Consider the following 24,576-nt stretch of genomic DNA (forward strand, 5'->3'; position numbering starts at 1 on the left):
ATTTTTATTGTTTATATTCATATTGTTGGTTACATATGCAAATATTCATTTAAATTTATAAAAGGGTAGCAACCAAATATAACGAATACACAATAATTAACTGAATACAAGGAGTTTTGTAGGGTTAATTCAACATTTTAGAAATTTTATCAAATCATATTCCACTATTGCAATGTTTAATATCATAGATTTTTGTTGTTTATATTCATATTGTTGATTACATGGGCAAATGATCAATTAAATTTATAAAGGGACAACCACAAAATACAACGAATACAAAATAATGAACTCAATACACATTTATTGGATTGAATATCAACATTTATATATATAAAAAAAGGCATGTCTGCCAAGTTAATACAAGTATTACAAAAATGTGGCATATGCCATGTCCAAATCGATATACAATAAAAATGTAGAATATATCTACATGTATTGGTCATTCTATGACCAAAACTAACACTATATTATCCTAAACTTGTGATGGATCATCAAAATCAAGCCTCTTTGATGCAGTATGCGGCTCTGTAGATGGTTGCAAAACCACAATTCAAAATCCAAGTTAGAATTCTTTTGTAGAAAATAGTTCACAATTAACAACATAATTATGCACTTAACTATAATTCCTTTGCAATTGAAATGTAGATTACCTCATCAATTGATCTAGGAGCTAATGTCTTCACTCTCCTCTTCTTGTCACTCTTAGGATTTTTCTTGAAGACATACTTAAATGGATCCACGTTATGGTCATACCGCGAAGGGGTCTATTGTAGATTAAATGTATAATTAATACAATGTACTAACATAAATATATCAAAAACACTTAAAATCTATAATATAGAGAACAATGACATACCTGTGCCTGAGATGCTTCTTCAATGGACTGAGGATGGCTCACCATCGATGGAGAAACTGTTGCTATTACCTATACAAAAATTGTTCAAAGATTAAATACAATTAATATAATGATAAATATTGTAGGTTAAAAACAATTAATTTTACATATCAAACAAAAGTGTACCAGATCCTGAGATGCTTCTCCAGTGCATTGAGGAGGGTTCGTCATTGATGAAATAGGTATTGATATTTCCTGTATGAAAAAATTATAAGATTATAATATATCACAAGTTCATATGTACACATGCATATAATCATGAAATCAAGAAAATAAAGTAGAGATACATACCTTTGCCCTCTCTTGATCTACGGGTGAATCAGGTGCATTCAACAAATCCACATAACTCAATGACCGTTGTACATGTAAAATAAACAAAAAACATTAATCAATCTACAAACCCCAACTAATACTTGATTTCAACATTTTCAAAAAATTGTACAACTAAAAATGTGTTCAATTACCTTCTTCCCACGTTTTGGCGTCTTCGAGGAATTCTTTTTCTTAGGATGAGCCCTAGACGTGGAGGGGATACCCTAAAAAAACAAAATTAACATGAGATATTAGTACAAATAATAAATTAAACATAATTTTAAAAATCTAAAATGAAATGACTTGCATATTCCATCAAAACAATACATAAAAGGGGTTGTACAAAAAATTATACTGTATAGCCTTGTAGGCCAAAATCGATCGTTGAGAGTGTGATGTCATCAATCTGGGACATTTTATCCCCTGCCAACACCTAGAAACCAAAAATTGGACCAAGCATTAAAGATAGTTAGTATATCTTGTATTTTTTTTAATTCAAAGTGTACTATTATATTTTTACATGTTACAAAATTTATACCTCAGGCATCGAAGTTGCAACTATAGTAACTAGGGGAGGAGTATGGGATACCACTGCTGCATCCTGAAATGCATATTATTTGTCTCAATTTAAATCGATGTATAAATGAATATTCATTTATGTAATTTCAAATTTAAAGTGACTGATAAATAAAAACCTATGAATTAAAATCAACACACCTGTGTCTGTCCCTCATGGGAAAACACCATGTCCATCAACTCATCTGTCAGCATGAAATCCTCAGTCGTGCGGGCCTAACATCTACTCCTGCAAATCACGCACAAATAAGATGAGGATTCATCTGCACCGACTGCATCATCTATCCCCGAGCATATCCCTAAGCAATTGACACACATATGCTGAATGGGCTCTTTGTCGCCACCTGGAACAACTAATGGCTCATCATCCAATACAATAGGGTGTGCTAATGATGTCCCATGCTGGATGATGCCACCAGTCAACGTTGTGGCCACCTGAAGAGTCTGTAGCTCCATCGACTCTTTCATCTCTATTGGGACAACCTGATGCACCTTGGGTTTGGGTGCTAGGGGGTAGTGACTCTCCGCAGGTAATCGCCTATGGGCTCCAGGTCTATCTTGGATAGAGCCACCACCTCTACCATGGAGCTATCTCATGTCAAAATAGTTTGGGCGCACATTGAGCACAAACTCACAATATACTTTTCTCAAAAAATATAATGGCACCTCATAATTATTACAAGGTGGATCATCAAAGACCATCCACCACCTCTGCCAAAAAAGATTCTTCATCTACACATTGGTACACCAATGTATGGGAAACCTCTTTGCATTAAGAGCTAATGACTGGCTAGTTTTGGGATCAACAAAAAGGGCACATATTTGTTGTTTACTAATATTTTTGTTTTTTACTCCCTCGTATGATAGCACATCGGCATAGAATTGATGACACCTATCCCTAAAGCTTCCCCATTTGGTAATTTGTGTGGAAATAGCTATGGCACCACTAGCTAATGGTTCTAGGCTAGTGGCGAGGGATTGATGATGCTCAAGTTCGAATGTTTTCAATTTAATGATCAGTCTATTGATTTTAGATGTATTTTGTCCTAACTGATTAATTAATTGCTCCTGTGTTTTGGGTGTGTGGCCAAAAGGAGGAATTGGGGGTGTATCTTGTGGGTTTTCAAGAGGTGCATTTGGTTGTTCTTGTTGTGGATTAGAAGAATCTGGTTTTTGAAACAAAAAATGAAAAAACCTAATCAAAATTAATGAAATTAAATTCAAAATATAAAACAAAATGAACAAACGAGAAAGAAAGACAAAAATAAACAAAAAATAACCTTGATCCATAGTCTGGAGGAGAAATCTAGCACCCTGTTCATGGTTTATGAGAGAAAATGAAGAAAAAACAAAGTAAAAACACGCTAGTCACGGAAAAATAAGACCCAGTTTTTTTAAAAAAACTTTTTTTGACAGGCACCGCGTATGCAGTTATCTTGGGATTATTAGCACGTATGCACTCATTTTCCTATAAGTAGCACGTACATGCTCATTTTCCTAGGGGTAGTGCCTACGCGGTCATTTTCCTAAAAGCAGCGTGTACATGTTACCTTCTCTAGGCTTGGGAACAACAAACCTAAGGGTGTACGTGATGAATTCAAATTTTAGAACTACGTATGCGTTGCTTTTTTTCCATGTTTTTTTGGGGTGGTGTCCACTTTTCTGACCACCATCTTTGTGCACTTACCCCTGATTAAAACAAATGATGGTTCAAGTTCTATTCCTATGATAGCTCCTATTTTTATTAATCTTGATGAAGAAAAAGGTGAGAAAGTTGTTAATGATGAAAATTTTCATCCTAATTTTTTAGATGATGAATATAAATATGTTGATGTTGACAATGATTTATCGAAGAAACTTTAAAACCATTAATCCTAGCTCCTAGTGACAAACAAAGTGACTCATCATTAGAGAAAGATCCTTGTTTGGAACTTGTGATAGCTCTATCTACTGTGCTTGATCTCGCTCCTCTTGCATGTTGTCCACCTTACCAAAATAATGATGAGAAAGATCAAGGGGTGTATGACATGTTTGAATAGCTTCATTAGCACTATAGATTCTCTCTCTCTATCTTGCTTATTTGTGATCTTCTTCTATTTGTCTCTCCATTCTTCTATTTATTGTCCCTAGTGTTGTCTACTTGAGGACGATGCAAATCGTTGAGATCTCTTTTGGTCTCTCCCATGTTGACTCAAAAGACACATGTGCCCTTCCTCCATGTCGGTTTTGCTTTCTTTGGGGGATGAGGATAATTATATGCATATATATATGATATACATTATTTATCATAAAAAGCATATTGACCCCAGAGTTAAGAGAAACCACCTCATGCTTTGTGTTTTGTGATCATTATCCTTTGATTTGTCCTCTCTTGGGGGCATATTATTGTGATGTCATGCTTGTCTTTTTGGGTGTATCCTACCTTAAGGAAATTGCTCCTAATAAGGCATAGATAATTGCTTTAACGTGGGGGCATACACTTTGCTCAATGATTCTCTCTCTTGCATATCTTGATACTTAAAGTTACTTAGCAAACTTAGTCCTTTTCTTTGTAATTTTGGTATTTTTCTTTTCATGACTCTTGGTAAGAGAACCTTGCTATCTTGCAGTCATGACTCTCTCTTTCTCTTTCTTTCATGATGTCCCTTTTATCTTGTCAAAGTTATGATATCCTAATGTCCATCGAGGGCTTGGTGAATCTTGCCTCCTTGATGACTTGGTGAAAGTTTTCAACATGGACCATTTGTACTTTACTGAGTGTATGATTGATTTCATACTCTTACTATAGTTGAGGCTAAATGTAGTGTCCTAAAAATGCACCCTTGTACAATTTTGACCGCATTGGGTCCCCACCTTAGAGTTTGTTCCCCTTGTCCTAATTGGGACCTGATTATGCTCATACACCTCAAGAATTGCATTATTTTTTTCTTTTCCCATGCATTTTACACCTTATCCTACACCTAAATAGGGGTAGATCCAGGGCGCCATGCTTTAGTCCTAATTAGGACCAAGACGCCATGCTCATGCCCTAGTCTCCCCTAAATTGGGCTCCATTTGACCCCTTGGTCCTATTGGCAATTAACACTCATCTGGTGTTTTTTGATGCTTGATTAAGGGTTTGGGGTTTTCATTGATGGAAAATCTTCATGAGATTCCTATCTGATAATCATGAATATTGATAATTGAAAGCAGACGTCAACCGATATTTCTAGTTGAACAGAGCAATTTTGGTCTAGAAGATTTTCGATGATTGCGGTGTTATGAATCGTGTATAGGATGATTGGGCTAACATAGGGACATCATTTTATCATCATTTTGGTGATCCACATTTATCTTTGGTGAGCCGGTCAAGCCGACATAAGACTACATGTTACATTAGCAGGTCGACTTGGTGAATGGTCTTTTTGAGGTATGGTATGGTTGTATGCAAGCAATTGGTGATCTATAATCCTTTGTAGCATAGTTTCACATGTGCATTCTTGATCTGGTTGTTGACTGAGCTAGAGAATAGGGCAGAATAGAACAGAATAGTAGAGTTGATATGGTCAATGTATTTGGCACTAAATCGGAACTCATCCAAGAATTTAAGATGTTATTTTGGCATTCATTTGTTGTAATTCATCATTGTAATTAGTAAGGAAGTGATCCTTCTAGGGTTATAGCCCCTATTCATGTAAATGAGTTATAAGCTCTAGGTAGTGCACTTGAATGCAAGTGCATTCCCCATTTTGTAATATTGTTTTGCTACTGGCCATAGTGGAATAATATTGTGGGTTCAAATCCCACCGTGCTTTTTCCCATTTGGGTTTCCACGTAAAACCCAGTGTTATGATTTTTTGGTTGGTTACCTTGTGTTTCTGCATTTCAATTTCATGTTTGTACTTCCGATGGTTTAAAGTTAAGTCAGAAAATATATCAACCGATAGATCACTGATTCACCCCTCGTCTCAATGATCTCTGATTCTATCTGAACTAAAGGATGTAGAAATTCATGCCTATGTATTCAGCACATTCACTACAGTTTTGGACAACCTAAAGAGTGGGTGGGACACTTAGGATTTTTGAAGAACATTTTTGCTGACATCTTCAAGTATTTGTAAAGTCTTTGGTAAATATCTTTGTATATAGGTTTTGAACATCACCCCATCTTTGGCATTGTTGTCAAAGGGGGAGAGTAAAGGTGAAAAATGTATAGTAGAAGAGTGTAATTAAAGGTTTCATAATTCTTTGTCTAAGGGGGAGCCGTAGAAATTATTTTGATCTGATCTACAGGTTTCCAACACTTATCCATTTTTCACGAGTGTTGCCATCAATGCCAAAGGGGGAGATTGTTGGCAATTGACACTCATCCTGTGGTTTTTGATGCTTGATTAATGGTTTAAGGTTGTCATTGATGACAACTCTTAATGATATTCCTATCCAGTAATCACAAATCTTGATATCCGAAAGCGGACGTCAACCAGTAGCCATTTAACTAGTATTTTAGGCTGAACATAGCAGTTTTAGTCCGGAAGCTTTCCGATGATTGCAGTGTTATGAATCGTGTATAGGATGATTGGTTTGACATAGGGACATCATTTTATCATCGTTTTGGTGATCCGCATTTATCTTTGGTGATCAGGTCAAGTCGACATAAGACTACACATTACATTAGTAGGTCGACCTGGTGAATGATCTACTTTATGGTTGTAGATATATAAGACCAGTGTAGATGATCTTTTTGAGGTATGGTATGGTTGTATTCAAGTGAGTGGTGATCGAGAATCCTTTGTAGTGCAGTTTCATGTGTGCATTCTTGATCTGGTTGCTAACTGATGCAGAGAATGGAGTAGAATAGAACAGAACAGTAGAGGTGATACAATTAGTGTATTTGGCACTTAATCGGAACTTATCTAGGCATTGTAGATGTGATTTTTGATTTCATTTGTTTTAATTCATCATTGTAATTAGTAAGGCAGTTAGCCTTTCAAGGTTGTAGCCCCTATTGTAAATGAGTTGTAAGCTCTAGGCAGTGTGCCTGAATGCAAGTGCATTCCCCATTTTGTAATATTGTTTTGCTACTGGCCATAGTGGAATAATGTTGTGTGTTCAAATCCCACCGTGGTTTTTCCCATTTGGGTTTCCATGTAAAAATCCCAGTGTTATGATTTTTTGGTTGGTTACTTAGTGTTTTTGCATTTCAATTTCATGTTTATGCTTCCAATGGTTTAAAGTTAAGTTAGAAAATATATCAACTACTAGATCACTGATTCACCCCCTCTGTTAGTGATCCCTGATTCCAACATGTCTTATTTCAAAATTGAGTGGGATTTCTCTCTCTATGTCAACTGATGTTGGGAAATTAGCAATTTATCTAATGGGCAAGTATAAAAGGAGGTTTTCTCCTCTCATTAGAAATCCATGAATCATCTATCACATCAATCTGGCATACATTACACACACATGGGATCAATCATTCAAGCATTCAAGAGAAATTGAGCATTAATTAGTCTTCCTTCAAGCCTTGGAGTAGCAATAAAGTCAAGATTCAATCATTAAAGTAGACATATTTCACCCTATTTTGTTGAAGAACAAGGAGGTACATTACTTTATTTTCAATCAATATTTAACATCTCCCTCAAAAGGAGAACCTTCTATTACAACAATTTCAATTATCTTTATCTCAATTTCATGGTTAATTCCAAAATAGGGGTTTTACCTAAGGCAAGCCCCCATTCCTAACATATTTTATTTTCTTTATGTGTGCAGGAAACAGGTGTGAAGTTGTTCTCTTAAGAATAGGCACTATTTACAGAGACAAATCAACCCTCTTTGGTGTGCATAAAAGTAGAAGGACCAAGGCAACGAGCACACTGGTTTTGACATTTTTGGAGCTTTTTTTAGGATTAGATCAAAATCTATATATACTAATCAGATCTAGGTGCATGCAAAAATCTTGCATCTATAGCTCATTGTTTTCTTAGTTTTACCTTCATTTTTTTAGCACTTTACCTTAATTTAGCATTTCAACTCACAAAAGAGGAAACCCCTAAATTATTCCAATCAATATTTAGTCTTAATATTTGCTGATTTTTTACTAAATCTATTGGATTCTCCCTCTTTTGAATGCAATGGTCAACTCAAGCAAAAATTAGTGGTTTTCATACATCTAATGGTGAAAACCCCAATTTTTCACCATTCCAATTATGTTGCAGAAAAGATGTTTCCCAATCTCCATCCTCCATTCCTACTCTATTTTGTATTCTCTATTGTCTTTATAAGTGGAGGGGTAGGAGTACCATACAATTAAGTGAACCTATTGGATCCTGGGCTATCTATCCATGAAACTTACAATGCCTACTTAGTAGTGCATCAACTTCAAATATTTCAGGTCTTAATTTTCTCAATATATTTGCCCATAGACCTGTTGATGGGCCTTTTATAATCACCTAACATGAAGGCTTTGCGAAGCGAAGCCTCTCCTGAAAAGAGAAAGGCTTACAAAATCCAGGTTTCCCAAGGTCATGTCTGTTGGGTCACAACTATGCAAGGGTAACTCAAGGTTCACGTGACTTGTTCAATCAAGGTGGTATTTCTAGTTATAGAAGACACTCGCATGAAACACTTAGAAATAAAAACACAAAAGATATAAAGGGGTACAGAAATAATATAAATAACCATGCAAGTTTGTTAAATTTTAAGATAAATACTTTGAATAACTAGATATTATTTATAACAAACTAGATAGCAAGAGCGAAACTTCCATCCACATGCAAGGTCTATGATCTTACGTGTAGAAGGAACTGATTAAAAAACTTCAAATACCATAGTAATAAAATATGAAAAAGCCAGAACAATTGACCTATATAGAGTGAGGGAAGATATCAAATCATGGAAATACTATCTTCATTCAACATTAAGTCATGGAACATGCAATCCACAAAGCAACTTGCATTGATTAATTATGAAAATAATGGTACCAACAACCATTGATACTTAGAAAGTTTAACAAAGTCTGGAATTTGAAAGAACTGGAAACAAAAAGACTATAAAAAAAAATCCTAAGTAGGACCTCCAATCTTCAATTTTTGGACCCTAAAAATGGCTTGTGTCATTACAATTTATAGTGCCCTACCTCCTATATCCTAGTAATAGGCTATGCCTAAAACCCAGTAGCCACTACCTATGCCAAATCAACCTTGGAAAGATTTATACATGGAATTTTTCATTTGATTATTGCACTCACAAAAAGGTAATGACTTCATCTTCATAGTAGTTGATTAATTTTTTAAAATGAGATATTTTATTCCTTGTTGGAAGATATATAGTATGTCTAAGAGAGTTGATTTATTCTTTAAAGAGATAATTTTATTGCATGGTTTTCCAAGGAGAATAATATTTGATAAAGATAAGACATTCTTCATATATTTATGGCAATACCCATAGAGGAAATCGGGTACACAAATCAATTATAATTACTCATATCACCTATAAAATAGTTTCTTAGGCATAAATTTATTAATCATTTATATTGTCAAGAGTCTCTACATATATCTCTTTAATAGGTTCAGTAGCATGCTATTTGTGTCAAGTTTTACATATAGGTGGTCCAATTATATTTATTTTATTTCTTCAATTGAATGTTAGGAATTTTACTCAACCTTCATTGCCTTCCTTGTTTACATGCTCTATGTATGTGTTATTCTAATCCACTAGTTTTGCATCCAAAATGCCATCAATTGATTACACTAATTGTGTTCTACAAAAATATCATTAAAAATTTGAGTACTCCTAGAAATGTATGATCCATGTGAATTTAAAATGAGTTATCACTTTATATACTCAAAGATGGTAGAAGATTATGGACATTTTTTCTAAAGTTGGAATATCCTTCTTAATGAGTTCTAACTTGTTAAGTGTGTTATTTTTTAGGTATAGTTTCTAATCAAATTTAAATGACAATAATAGATAGGAGCATTAGAAGAAACCACAAGGTGGGGATAATTTGACCTAAGATGACTTTAAATCATAAAAATTCAATAATAAGAATCATATAATAAAAGAGATAAAATTGAATAGGGAGTAATCTAATAGAATTCAAAATATGAATCAATAAACAAAAAATATATCATCTCTTAAAAGTAAATGAATTATTAAAAATATTAGGTTTGAAAAATGAAACAATAAAAAGCTCTAGGGTCAAGGGACTAATTGGTGTAAGATAAGTTAGGGTAAGTCAAAATCTAGGGAAAATAAACATACCTTACGATTAATTTATAACTTTTTAGTAGATGAGTAAGGAAATAAACACAATTAAACCTAAATTACAGAGTTGATATTGACAAATATAAACAAGAAATCAAAAGGTAGTTCAAAAGTGCTTAGCTCTTTTGTAAAATTGTTGTATTAAATGAAGATGACTGTGTTGTATGTTGTGATAAAAAATTAGAGTTAAAAAATTTGGATTGGATTGCACTAGTAAGATAAGATAAATTTGTCTATTAATTTAGAGTATTTTGGGACTAGGCTACACCTGTAGTTCTATCTAAGGGCATTTTATCTTTGCATGACCTAGTTGTATCCTAGTGTGATCTGTGTTGTTTCACTCTTGCATTCGATGGGTCTATAAGTAAATAAAAAGATGCTATATATAATGGAGTTTGTAGTCTATAAAGATATTGCATGAGATTTTCTTGACGATAATTCCAACCTTTTTGTTGATTATACACTACTGAAAGTATGCCTAACAAAGTAAATTATGTCTTTTCACTGTAAAAAATGATGTAGTGTAGATGTTTTGTCAAGACATGTTCTAATGTTATCCAATATGATTTTGTATTTACATGTTCTAATGTTATCCAATATGGTTTTATATTTCCAGTAGGTAAGAGGTTTCATTAAGTAGTAATGACCTAGGATTGTTATAAAGGCCTAATTCTAGATGTTCAAGTCAAGACATTTTGGGCATATAGAGCAATGAGCAACAAGAAATTTTTTAAATAATTTTCTCAAGGTAGGGGCTTCTAGATTTGAAATCAATTCACATTATGTTGCAGCGTGACAAAAATAAAGGATAGGGCTACATGTGTGGCCTAGTCCAAGAAAGATAAAATCATAATTTAACAATCCATTATTGTCTAGGATAATAGTTAAAGTTATTTTGAGTAATAAGTTCAAGATTAGAATCACATTTATGCCAAACAAAATAAATTAAACATTATGACATACCAAAATAAATGTCAAACAAAAAACAAACCATATATAATAAATATGTATATCCTTTAACCTAAAATACCAACTAATTACCTATCTTGTATTTAATTTTTTTTTACGTAAAAACAAACTTCAAAATTTTTTTTTAACAATAAAATCTCTTCTAATAGACTTTTTACACACCATTCAACTTGACGACTATAAAAATCCATCTTTATCACATCAATAATATTTTCCATATAATTATGTCCCACATAAGACAATAATAAATGGCATATATAGTCTTGAACATGTAATGTCGTGATTTAAAAAAATAAAAATAAATGACATATACCTTTCAATGTTTTTATTTTCTAGATAAGAAGGAAAACTTGTAATAATATTCAAACTTTCCAACCATTCATAAACAATTTCAATATTCGTATTATTAATAAATTTGAAAGCTGCACTTTGAATAAAATGATGTCAGATATGGTAGGTAATATCTAAGAATTATTTGGGGTAAAGTCTGGCTGGCGGATTGCATGTAAAACAAAAAAATTAGTTAAGTCGATGGGAGTTTTAAAATGGCTATAAATAATTTTCCTCGTTTCGTAAGCAAATAAAATTTCACTATAAATAATCTTCTTCTTTTCGTAAGCAAATAAAATTTCACTTTCTTCTTTATTTTATTAGGCGTCTCGTTTTATGTAAGTTGTCTAAATTGACTTTGGGAAATTCTATATTTAATATTTTAACAGTAGTGATTGAGAGCGATTTTGGATTTGATTAGATAGAAGGTGAGTATTAATTATTTAGATCATATTTTGTGTTTTATGGTGATAAAATATATTTTATGGTGGTCGTAATTTTAGTATCAATGTTTTGGTACATATTTTATTATTTATTATTACGACAAGGAAATGTATTGAATTTAGCATTATGTTGCAGATCACTTTCAATAATCCATTATCAAGATGAACAAACGCTTTATGATCTATCACATGATAATAATACTTCATGATTTGTCATAATTTTGATATAAATGTTTTGATACACGTTCTATTATGTATTATTAAGACAAGGAAATGTATTGAATTTAGCATTATGTTACAAAACGCCTTCCATGATTCATCATCAAGACGAGTAAATACTCATGACATCAAAAAAAATTATCACGCTCTATGATCCATCATTCATGAAGAAAAGTACTTGAATCACACTTCTAATCCATCATCAAAATTCAACTTAATAATATTACAACATGCAATTAAAACATGCTATGGATGCCACTGGGGTGCACAAGGCACCCCTGTAGTTTGGTTTTTTGTTTTCTGTTGTTGTTTCTGATTTCTAAAGACTTGGTTCCTTTTTACTGATAGTTGTTGTTAATTGTTGTTATAGTGTTGTTTCTGTGCTATGATTTTTAATAGTTTTGCTATGTAAAAGATCAGTGCCCTTGTTCTCGCTACTATTAATATAAAACATGCAATTAAAACATAGATAAATCATGATCCAAAGTATTTACGAAAAACTACTAAACAATAGAATCCATGAATACTATCAATTTCCCAACATAAAACAGTAATAAATTCTCTTAAAAATGAGATATTTTTTCGGCTTTCCAAGTATTTGGGTGTACTTGATTTAGCCTAGGAGCATGATAAAAGATGAAGGTGGATTTAAAAACTAGTTTTCAAATATAATATGCAATTAGTATCAAGTTTTCTCTTGAATTAAGAAAATTATTATTTAATTATTATTAACCTTTCATTTTGAGTGGTGGAAACTCACCAAATCTCACCAATCAATCTTCCAATTTGATGTCATTGGATTTTGAAAAGGATTTGATGATACGTTTTTAGCATATCCACATATAGGATCACAATCATAAATGACAGAATTTCTTCTGTTACCTAACATAAAAGCTCCCAGAATATTAATGCTCTGAGTAACGTTGGAGATATTCAAAGGATATACGGAAGGTGCAGTTTGACTAGGTCGGTTTTAATGCTTTGATTCTTTGTTGCCGTCATTGAACGGCAAAATAGAGTCCGTTATTACTAAGGAAATATATATAGCTGTTGTCTCCCAAATTTCGAGTCAAAACAAGTTGTTTATTCATCGATGTTAATCTTGTGATTTTGACTTAATAAAATTAGTCAATCTACTTTTTAATCGATGTTAATCTTGTGATTTTGACTTAATAAAATTAGTCAATCTACTTTTTAATAATATATATATTTAATTAACTCGATAGGGTTTTAGTATGGGGTTTTCTGATTGGGAAAGTGTCAATATCCCGGAAAAAGTTTGCCGGCCACATTTTCCAACAGTAAAACCTTCAAATTGCCTTTGCCTGCTGTCGTGCAATTTTCGAAACCTGTTTTCCTACCAAGTTTTTCTTAAATAACGTTTTCTTGTTTTTCGGGCATGTTTGCCATCGACATATGTGTGATATTCAACGTATTCAATGTGCTGGCACGTCGAAAAGAAATATGTTGCAATATGTACTCTTTGCCACTCTGTGAATTTATTGTCATTAATGGCTGCGGCTGCTTCATTTTTGTTCGTATAATATTAAACATTTATTCCCATTAATGGCTCCGACTAGTTCATTTTTTTGGTTTTTGGAGAAGCGAATATTGTCGCTCGTTCTTGGTTTTGGAGAAGCAAACATTGTCGCTCGTCTGCAATTTGCACCTGCTGGGTTTTCAAAGATGTAATTTTAATCAACCTGTTGGCTATCTATATAGTTTGGGAATTATCGGTGGTAGGTATCCTCTTTGCAACTGCGTATAAATTTTTTCCCCTCCATAGGTTGTATGCAATGTGCATCTCGGTTTTTAGAAATGTAACTTAATTTTTTTGCCCTTTGCTGGCTGCAGATTTCGAAGGTTGACATTCTTTTAATTTGTTGCATTGTGTTTTCCTCACTGTGGAGACTTCAAAAGCTCACCTCAAGGCTAGCATCTGCAAGTCACTTTGCAAAGGTTCGCATATACAGGCCTGGGATTTTTCAAATTTAATGGCCTGTTGCACACTATAAAATTCTATTCGGGTTCATTGTGTGCTTTTGTGTTTTCTTCGTCGTGGCTTTTGCATATAGTGTTGCTTGTTGCAATGGGTTTTCCTTTTTCTATTTAAATACCTTTCTTTGTTGCTTTCATAATGTCATAGAATTTGAAATGTACGTGATATGTGCTCGAAGAAAGCAGGGTAATCTATATTTTGATTCTTGAAAGAAAAATGATTCTTTACTAATCAGAATAATATACATTCTCCTAACTACAAGTGTGCAAATAACCCGCTAGCCCATACAAAATTATTAGGATTCAAAAGCTACAATTCTTGAAGAGGCTATGGCTTATAGCGAGCCTCTCAGGGAAACCGAGAAATTTAAAATTACAGAGCGGGCAAACAATAGTCGGAAGGTGCCTTGGGTGAATAAGCCTGATGTAGGTTTGAATCAAATCCTATCGGTATGACCAATGAGAAAAAAGAGGAAATTATCTCTTCTCTTAAAGATTCTACAGAACATAATTTTTTTCACAATGAAATCACTGTTAATTTTGCAGACAAAATCCTGACAGAGTTTTCAATATCGACAATATTTAAAGCATTTTCTCTAAAATGTAAGGAGTAGGTCTCGCCTCCATTAAAGTAGATAAGTTGAAAGCTTTAAAAGTTAAAAAATTGTTGAAACTAAGCTTCCGTTAGATGAAAATACCAACCGGTTTTCGCATGCATGACCTTCTCATAATGTTCTTTGTATATGTTATGCTTATTCTCCATAAAAACTTGGGCGCCGCCATCAAAGTTAATAGCATTTTCTCAATGGATTTGTAATGGGTGCTAATTTTGTATATTTTAATTTTGTAATACCACTTGTGATCACTGTGAGTAACGGTTCCGAGTGTATAATGATTGCATCTATCCTATGCCATTCTCAAAAGAAGTGAATTATTATATCTACCTTTCTTTATTAGCTCCATGATGTCATAGTTACCTTCATATAGCGGTTTTGCGTATTCTTTTTAGAATTTGTCTGGTTTTGGCAAGACATATTGTTTTAACAAAAATGAACTAGGCATAGCCATTAATGACCAACACTAACAACTTCAAACTGCCTGTTGGTGTGTACTTCTCAAAACCTATTTCGCTGCCACATTTTGAAATTTTTATGGGCGCTACTCTAGTCAATGTATTCATGTTGTTCGGCCATGTTTGCCATCGCCATATGTGTCATATTGAGTGTATTCAATGTACTGGGCCATCCACAAGAGATTTGGTGCAATGCATACACTTTGCAACTTTGTAAATTTATTGGCATTAATGGTTGTGGCTGGTCCATTCTCGCTCACATAATATTATACATAACAAGCTTTTTTTTTTAAGTTTTTGGAGAAGCTAATATTTTTGGCCGTGTGCAATTTGCACTGCTGGGTTTTCAAAGATGCAATTTTAATCAACCTCTTGGTTGTCTATATCGTTTGCAAATTCTCATTGTTGGCTATCCTCTTTGCAACTTTGTGTAAATTTTTTTGCCTCCATAGGTTGTATGCAATCTCCACTTAGGTTTTCAAACATCTAACTTAATTTCTTTGGGCTTCGGTCAGATTTTGAAGGCTCTCATTCTTTTAATTTGTTCCCTTCGTCTGTTGAAAGGAGTTAAAAATCTATGAGCTACAACATAATTGTGAGCGCTATGTTGCCATGGTCTATATTGGCAAAGAAACAAACACAATGTATGATTACACACACAACGCTGCCATTTGTTCAGCCAAACAAACAAACAGATAGTCATGTATGTATGGATAGATGTGTTCTATATGTATATACATGTATGTTACTATGTGTACATGCAGGCAATGCAAAGCCATACAAAAAATATATATGCCTATGTCTACATGTGTATGCCTTTATTTTAACACTAAACATGTATATATATACATATAGTAACACATATGTGGATACATATGTTGCCTATCTATATACTTGTGCGTTCCTATGTCTACATACAACCAACTCAAAGACATACAGAAATTATATATGCCTGTGTCTGCATGTATATGCCTTTGTTTTAATATTGAACAAGTATATATATATACATATATATACATGCATACAAAGATCTATTCATAGCATCATGTGGATCTTTGTCTCTATGTCTATATACATCTATATACATCTATATATATGTATAATATATCTTTGTGTACAACTACATTGATATGTATGCATGTTCAAAGTTGTTCACTTCTTCTAATGTATATATCCATTTGTTTTTTCTTTTGCTTATTTGTGTATCTAGAACTAGTATCTTCTGCATACATGCATCCATCTATGTTGGCGATCCAAACTGGTTCAGCTGAAACTTGTATCATACTATTTTTTTGGGGGGGTGTTTAATTTTCTCCTGAAGTACATTGTGTGTATTCATTTGTCTTATTTGTTCTGACATACACTTTCTATTTCACCAAACAAAAAAACACTCCATTCCTCAACTCTCCAGAAAAATTGCGGTATGTCTTCCGCCTCACGATTTGCTAATCCCTCAGAACAGCCTCATGTAGAAACTTCGGTGAGCTTACTTCTTCATATGCTTTCTCGTATTCATCTGGTTTACAATCATATATTGTCTATTTGTTCTTTTCATTTTGGAAAGCATTGCCCTCCATCGATACAAGTGAATACACAGATAAGGATACACATTGCTCTGTATGTGCATGTCTCCATATGTATGGATTCTGCTATTCCACTTTGAGGCTATGCATAGGTACATATGCATTCTAATGTTTATCTTTGTTCTTTTATGTATGCATACATGTGTGTTTCTATATGTAGATGCAAGCAATGCAAAGGCATACAAAGAGTATGTATGTCTATGTTACATGTAAATGCCTTTGTTTTAATATTGAACATCTACATATATATACATATACTGAGACATCTGTGGATACATGCTTTGTCTATCTATATACCTGTCTGTTCCTATATCTACATACAACCAATACAAAGACATGCAAAAAATATATATGGTTGTGTCTACATGCACATGCCTTTGTTATGATATTGAACATGTATATATATATACACATATATATGCATAAAGTGATCTATCTGTGGCATCATGTGCATCTTTGCTACTGTGTGTATATACATGTATATACATTTGTATATATTTAATGTATATCTATGTACATCTACATTAATATGTATGGATATTCAGAGTTGTTCCCTTCTCCGAATGTATATATCCATTTATTTTCTTTTGCCTATTTATGCATCTGAGACTAGTATCTTTTGCATACATGCATCCATCTATGTTGCCGATCCAAACTGGCTCAGCTGAAACTAGTATTGTATTGTTTTCTTTTAGCTGATTACTTTTCTCGTGAAGCACATTATGTTTATTCATTTTTCTTAATTATTCTGACATACACTTCCTATTTCACCAAATAGAAAAACTCCATTCCTCGGCTCTACAAAATAATCCCGCTATGTCTTCCACGCCTCACTCTGCTGATGCCTCAGAACTGCCTCCTGCAGAAACTCCGGTAAGCTTGTTTGTTCATCTATTTTCCCATATTTATCTGATTTGCAATCATATATTTTCTATTTGTGGACACATGCTTTGTCCATCTATATACTTGTTTGTTCCTATATATGCATACAACCAATACAAAGACATGCAAAAAATATATATGTTGTGTCTACATGTACATGCCTTTGTTCTAATATTGAACATGTATATATATATATATATATATATATATATATATATATATATATATATATATATATATATATATACACATATATACATGCATAAAGTGGTCTATCTGTGGCATCATGTGCATCTTTTCCACTATGTGTATATACATGTATATACATTTGTATATATTTAATGTATCTCTATGTACATCTACATTAATATGTATGGATATTCAAAGTAGTTCCCTTCTCCGAATGTATATATCCATTTATTTTCTTATGCATGTATATGCATCTTAGACTGGTATCTTTTGCATGCATCCATCCATCTATGTTGCCAATCCAAATTGGCTCAACTGAAACTAGTATTTTACTTTTTTTTTAGCTATTTACTTTTCTCCTGAAGTACATTATGTTTATTCATTTGTCTTAATTATTCTAACATACACTTTCTATTTCACCAAACAAAAAAACTCCATTCCTCGGCTCTACAGAATAATCCCACTATGTCTTCCATGCCTCACTCTGCTGATGCCTCAGAACCGCCTCCTGCAGAAACTCTGGTAAGCTTGTTTGTTCATATATTTTCCCATCTTTATCTGATTTGCAATCATATATTGTCTATTTGTTCTTCTCATTTTAGAAAGAATTCATGCCCATCGATACAAATGAATACACAAATAGGGATGCACATTGCCCTATATGTGGATCTCTCCATATGTGTGCATTCGACTATTCCACTTTGAGGCTATGCATGAGCACGTATACATTCATATATTCATCTTTGTTCTATTATGCATGCATAGATATGTATATTGCCCTTTTGTGCAAATTAACAAAATTGCCAGAAAAAAAAAAAAGGCCTCACATAGCCATGCTGATGCATACACATGTACATTACCTTGTATTTCTATTTAGCTTTGCTATGTTGTACTTGTAGGATATAGACCCAGAAATACAATTGACCCCACATGCAATCCTATCCATTAATATTGGGGATGATGTGTCATCTCCAATACTTCAGCTTTTGTCTTTTGAAAAATTGACAAATAGTGAAGATGAGAATTCCCAATATAGGATTGTTTTGTCTGATGGTAGGCACATGCAATTGTCGATCCTGCCACCAAAGTATAGTGATCTACTGATTTTAGATGCATTAAAGATAGGTTATGTACTATAGTTGACTGTAGGATTTGAGAAATACAAATCCACAGAACCCAAAAGAAACCTGCATGCAAGAAACCTGTCACAGAGAAAGAGAGAGAACGAATACAAGGGTTTTGGCTCTGACAAAGAGAAAAGATGTATTATCAGAGAAAAATGAATCAAGAAGATGAATAATACAAGAGATCAATCCTTATAAAGGAGATCAACACCAAAAGGAAAACCTAACCCTAAGGTGTGAGCATTTAATAATTAAATATTAATTATTAAATGACTAATGTATGCATAAAGAGAAATCTTAAGAGGAGAGCAAAGTTAATTAATTACTTTACTCTAACACCCCCCCTTAAGATGAGCTACAATGCAGCTACAAACAATGCAGAAGAAAGCAAAGGAACTACAATGCAAAAGAGGGTCCCGACAACAAGGCCTGATGAGGTACCCGAATACAAGAAAATCTCTATAAAGCGGAGTAAAGGAGAAAACCCAGTGGGAAAAAACTCCTCTCCAAAAAGAGATAAAGAATCATGCTGAAAAGAAAACATGAAGGAAGGAAGGCCTCACTGAGACCCCCCAAGGACAACTTCCTTCACCCCAAGCATTGAGCGCAACTGAAGATAGCGCGGAGATGCCAAAGGTTTAGTGAAGATGTCTACAACCTGCTCCTCTGTAGGAATATACTCCAAGATGAGAGAACCATCCTGAATCAACTGTCTGATGAAGTGCATGTGGATTTCAATGTGCTTTGTCCGTTGATGCTCCACTGGGTTGCGTGAAATGTGAATGGCACTCTGGTTGTCACACCAAAGAATAGTGGGACAATCTGGAGGAAACCCAAACTTTGTCATCGACTGTCGAAGCCATAAAACCTCCTGACTGGCTAACACTGCTGCACGGTACTCAGCCTCTGTAGATGATAATGCAATAGCAGATTGCTTCTTGCAAGACCATGTGATAGGACCAGAACCAAGGCAAAAAACGAAGCCAAAAGTAGACTTCCAATCATTGACATCACCAGCCCAATCGGAGTCAGTGAAGCCAATGATGTGAGGGGATCCTGAAGAGTAGTGAATGTCATAATGTGTGGTGCCCCGAATATATCTCAAAATACGTTTGGCTGCTTGCCAATGGCTCTCATGAGGATCATGGGAGAACCGAGAGACAAGGCCAACCGCAAAGGAAAGATCAGGACGAGAATGTGTCAGGTACAACAGACTGCCAACCAACTGCCTGTATAAAGTGGGGTCTACTGAAGGAGTAGAGCAAGTGGAAGACAAAACAACACCTGACTGAAATGGAGTGGGGGCAGACTTGCAATCAAGCATGCCAAATCGCTGAAGCATATCAAGAGCATACTTCTCCTGAAAAATGGAAATCCCATCCAAAGACTGAATAACCTGTAGACCCAGAAAGAAGTGCAAGAGACCAAGATCGGTCATCTCAAACTGCTCCATCAAAGCTCTCTGAACACTCTGAATCATGGAGGATGAGCTACCTGTAATGATGAGATCATCTACATATAGCACTAGAATCAAAAGATCACCCTCCTGACGCTGAATATAGACTGTGTGATCGGAATGACAGCATGTGAAGTGCGAGGAAAGCAAGAAGGAGTCCATCTTCTCATACCAAGCCCTGGGGGCTTGTTTGAGACCATATAATGAACGTCGAAGTCTGCAAACCAAAGAAGTGTCCTGCACAAAACCTTGAGGCTGCTCCATATAGATCTCCTCATGTAGGTCTCCATGCAAGAAGGCACTCTTCACATCCATCTGAAACACTGTCCATCCCTGTGAAGCTGCAAGTGAAAGTACCAGGCGTATAGAATTCATCTTGGCGACAGGAGCAAAGGTCTCAGAGTAGTCAATACCCTCTACCTGAGAAAACCCCTTCGCAACAAGACGGGCCTTATACTTATCAATAGAACCATCTGCAGCATACTTGGTACGATACACCCACTTGCACCGAACCAACTTTCTTCCCTTAGGAAGAGGACAAAGATCCCAAGTATGATTCTTCATCAAAGAAGAATACTCCTCATCCATGGCCCTATCCCACTCTGGGTGTCCTGTCGCCTCTGAAAACTTTTGAGGATCATCTGAAAGGGTATGACTCAAAAGACTAGAACCAGATGTCTGAGCACGAGTGCGACGAGTATCTGAAGGATCACCTGCCAGAGAACCAGCTGCATCAACAGTATCACGGGCCCACTTCGGCAAAGACGGAGCAACTGGTGGTGGTGGAGATGGTGGATCATAATCTACATCATCCTCAATAGATAAGTAATCCTCAAGAGATGAAGAGGAAGGAGTAGGCAATGAGGGAGAAGCTGGTGATGGAGAATCCATCTAAGGATAGCACTCATCAAACTGGACATCCCGCCGAAACAAGACCTCTCTGGAATCAGGATCAAACAACTTGTATGCCTTAACATCCTCACAGTAGCCAACAAATATGAGTGGTCGGCTCTTCCTCTCCATGGCTATCCGCTGAGCATCAGGAATAAATGCCCAAGCCTCACTACCAAAAACTCGGAATGTAGAAACATCAGGCTTGACATGGGTCCAAGCCTCCTCAGGAGTCATATGTCGTAATGCCTTATGGGGCATTCGATTCTGAATATAATTGACACAATTGACTGCCTCAGCCCAAAATGAAGAACTCATAGCTCGAGACTGTATCATACAATTTGCCATCTCCCGTAAGGTTCTGTTCTTTCTCTCAGCAACACCATTCTGTTGAGGGGTATAAGGAACTGTAAACTGATGTTGTAAACCATGCTCAGTGCAAAAATCTCTGAAAGCCTGATTTACATACTCCCCCCCATTATCTGTGCGTATCCTCCTGATAGAAAGTCCAGATTGCTTCTCCACAAATGTCTTAAACTTCCTGAAAGAGTCAAAGACATCAGACTTGTACTTAAGAAAGTACACCCATGTACGTCTGGAGAAGTCATCAATAAAAGTGAGTACATAACGGGCCCCTGAAAAAGGAGTCGGAAAGGACATAAGATCACTGTGTACCAACTCTAGGGCTGCCCTAGCACGAGAGGCTCAACCCTTAAGAAAAGGATCTCGATGATGTTTGCCAAGGACACAACCACGACATACACCATCTGTACAAGAAATCTATGGAAGCCCAATCACAAGTGCCTGTGTACTCATCTACTGTAGATATCTGTAATTGACATGACCAAAACGCTCATGCCAAAGCCTGCTCACTGAATCTGCATGTGCTATAAGAGAGGAACCAACAGTGTCTAAACTCTCAAAGCCATCAAAACTATATAAGTGAGATGCAGAATCCACACTCCCAGTAGCCACAACCAAGTCAGGATCATGAAGATCTCGAATAACCACATCATGTGGAGAGAACTCAACTGTCTTACCACAGCCAGAGTGGCAAATCTGATAAACGGATAAAAGGTTTGTCGAAATGTCAGGAACCAAAAGCACATCCTGAAGACACCCACCATCCAATGAAACAGTACCAGAACCCTGAACGGAAAGTTGTGCTAAGTCACCAACTGCAATATGTCTAGTGCCTGTAGGAGCAAGAGCGGTGACCAAATCCTGTGTGTGTGTCATATGGTGAGAGGCACCAGAATCTAGAATCCAAGTGGACGCTGAGGACAATGCTCGTGCAGAAAGAGCATGACCTTTCCCTGTGGGCTGTGAAGGAGGCTGTGGTGCACTGATATTATGCTGCTGCATGGCTTCTTCCAAAGCCTCTAAACGTTTCCAACACCTGGAAACGGGATGTCCTTCCTTGCCACAAAAACTGCAAGGATCACCTAATTTCTTCTTAGTCTTGGAGGAAGACTCACCAGACTTTGAAGATTTGCCCTGTTTAGAATTGAATTGTGTTTTTGAATCAGACTTAGGTGGTGGCTTGGAGGGATTTTCACTAGCCTCTGAATCTTTCTTAGGCTTCGGTTTCTGCTTTTGTTTTCCTTTGGACGGCTGGGCTACCAATGCTTGGTTATGTGAACCTGAAAGGGAATCCAACTGCTTAAGCTTAGCTTGCTCATGAGTCAGACGATCACAAAAGACCTCAAAAGAAGGCATGACATGGCGAGCACCCAAGGCATCCATGGTGGAATAGAAGGTCGAAGAGAAGATCTGAAATGGACCCCGAAGCTTGGAGAGAATCAGGAAAATGCACTCTGTATCAGTCTTAGTCTTACCACAACCCTGCAAGATTGATCTTTGTTGTTTGAACTTCATCAGAAAGTCCTCAATAGAAGGAAATGAATCAGGTACCAAGGAAGTTAACTCTGCCTCAAGCTGCAAAGCTCTGAACTCGTTGACAGTACCAAAAAGTCCTTCAAACTTGATCCAAATTGCTCGAGGAGTGATACAACCCTCAAGATGAAACTGGAGACTGTCGGAAATGTGTAAAGCCATCAATCCCATAGCCTGATCCATATTGTTCCTGTGCTGCATAATCTCAAAAGGACGTGTCAACTGAGGCTGAACCTCATCCAAACAGGCCCATAACCCTTTTGACTGGAGAAGAGTCATCATGCGACCCTTCCAAGTGTGGTAATTATGCGGTGTGAGAGATTCAATAGGTCTGTCTGCCATCCTGTGAACTGTGCCTCAACTGCTCTGAATTTTTAATTATTATTAAGTGGTCTTTCAGAACTAGATAGAAGATGCAGAAGGGGGTTTGATTTTTTTGTATTGGTGTTTGTAAATTCTGGTTTTCTGATGTAAATAACAGAAAGCAAGAGAAAACACCCCCCCACAATGCAAAAAACTAATCCCCAGTACAAACTGAAAGCCAGAAAAAGATAGAAAGCAATAACGGGTTGAGACAAAATTTGGAGCACCTGAAGATTTTTCTGATGAAATAGACTGTAGATCTGGAAAGAGCACAGAACCACCTTTCCGACGCCTATTTGCTTTCGAAAAACGGAGTCCGTATGCAAAAGATATGGCTCCTGGAGTGCAAAAAACTTGTTCTGACTTTGACTGGCAAAAAACACTACAAAACGGCAAAATCAGAAAAAAAGTCCTGCATTAATTAGATCCGGCTCGGAACCAGCTTTCCAATGCCTATTCGTTTTCGAAAAACGGAGATCGGACGCCCAAGTTATGCCCGATTTTGTAAAACTGCTCCTAAAGGGACCCAGATGGGCCTTTAAGCCCTCAAGGGCTTAAAAAAAAATCAGCCCCTGGTCCTCTGGGTGACCAGGGGTGGGCGCAGGAGGCAGCGGCGCGGGGGCGGCGCAGCTGGCGGCGGGCGGCGTGCTGGCTGGGTGCGGGCGGCGCGCGGGCTGCGGGCGGGCGGGTGGCGGCGGTGCGCGGGCTGCTGGCGGCGGGCGGGCTGCGAGTGCTGCGCCGGCTGCGCGGCGGAGGTTACCGCCGGCGGTGGCCGGGCGGGGGGCCGCCTGGAAGCGCACCGGCGGCGCGCTGGGCTGCGCGTTTTTGTAATAAAAACTGCGTTGTTTTTTTAATATTTTTTTTTTTGATTTTTGTGATTTTTCCGCCTCGGTTTTCGTGCCCTTGGGTCGTACGGCCTTGGGGCCAAAAAAAATTTGCCTCCTGGAGCAACTGTGTCCAAATCGGACGAATTTTATATGGAAATAGGGGTTTTTGGGCGCTACGAGCTCAACGGTGAGGTCCGTTTGGGCTCAAAGTGCACCGAAAAAAAAATACCCCCCTATTCCAAAATAAAAAACAGAAGACAAACACAGATCTGATGCAACCAAAACCTGGATCTCAAAATCTTTCAAA

The 24,576-nt window shown here is 36.1% G+C and overlaps 1 pseudogene; it reads right to left on the reverse strand.

The window, feature by feature from the left end:
* LOC131028516 (DNA replication licensing factor MCM4-like) overlaps window positions 1-17,375 on the reverse strand; it is a 36,996-nt pseudogene extending 19,621 nt beyond the window's left edge.
* Between the last annotated feature and the right edge of the window lie 7,201 nt (window positions 17,376-24,576).

Source organism: Cryptomeria japonica, chromosome 4, assembly GCF_030272615.1.
Source record: "Cryptomeria japonica chromosome 4, Sugi_1.0, whole genome shotgun sequence".
Taxonomy (NCBI): domain Eukaryota; kingdom Viridiplantae; phylum Streptophyta; class Pinopsida; order Cupressales; family Cupressaceae; genus Cryptomeria; species Cryptomeria japonica.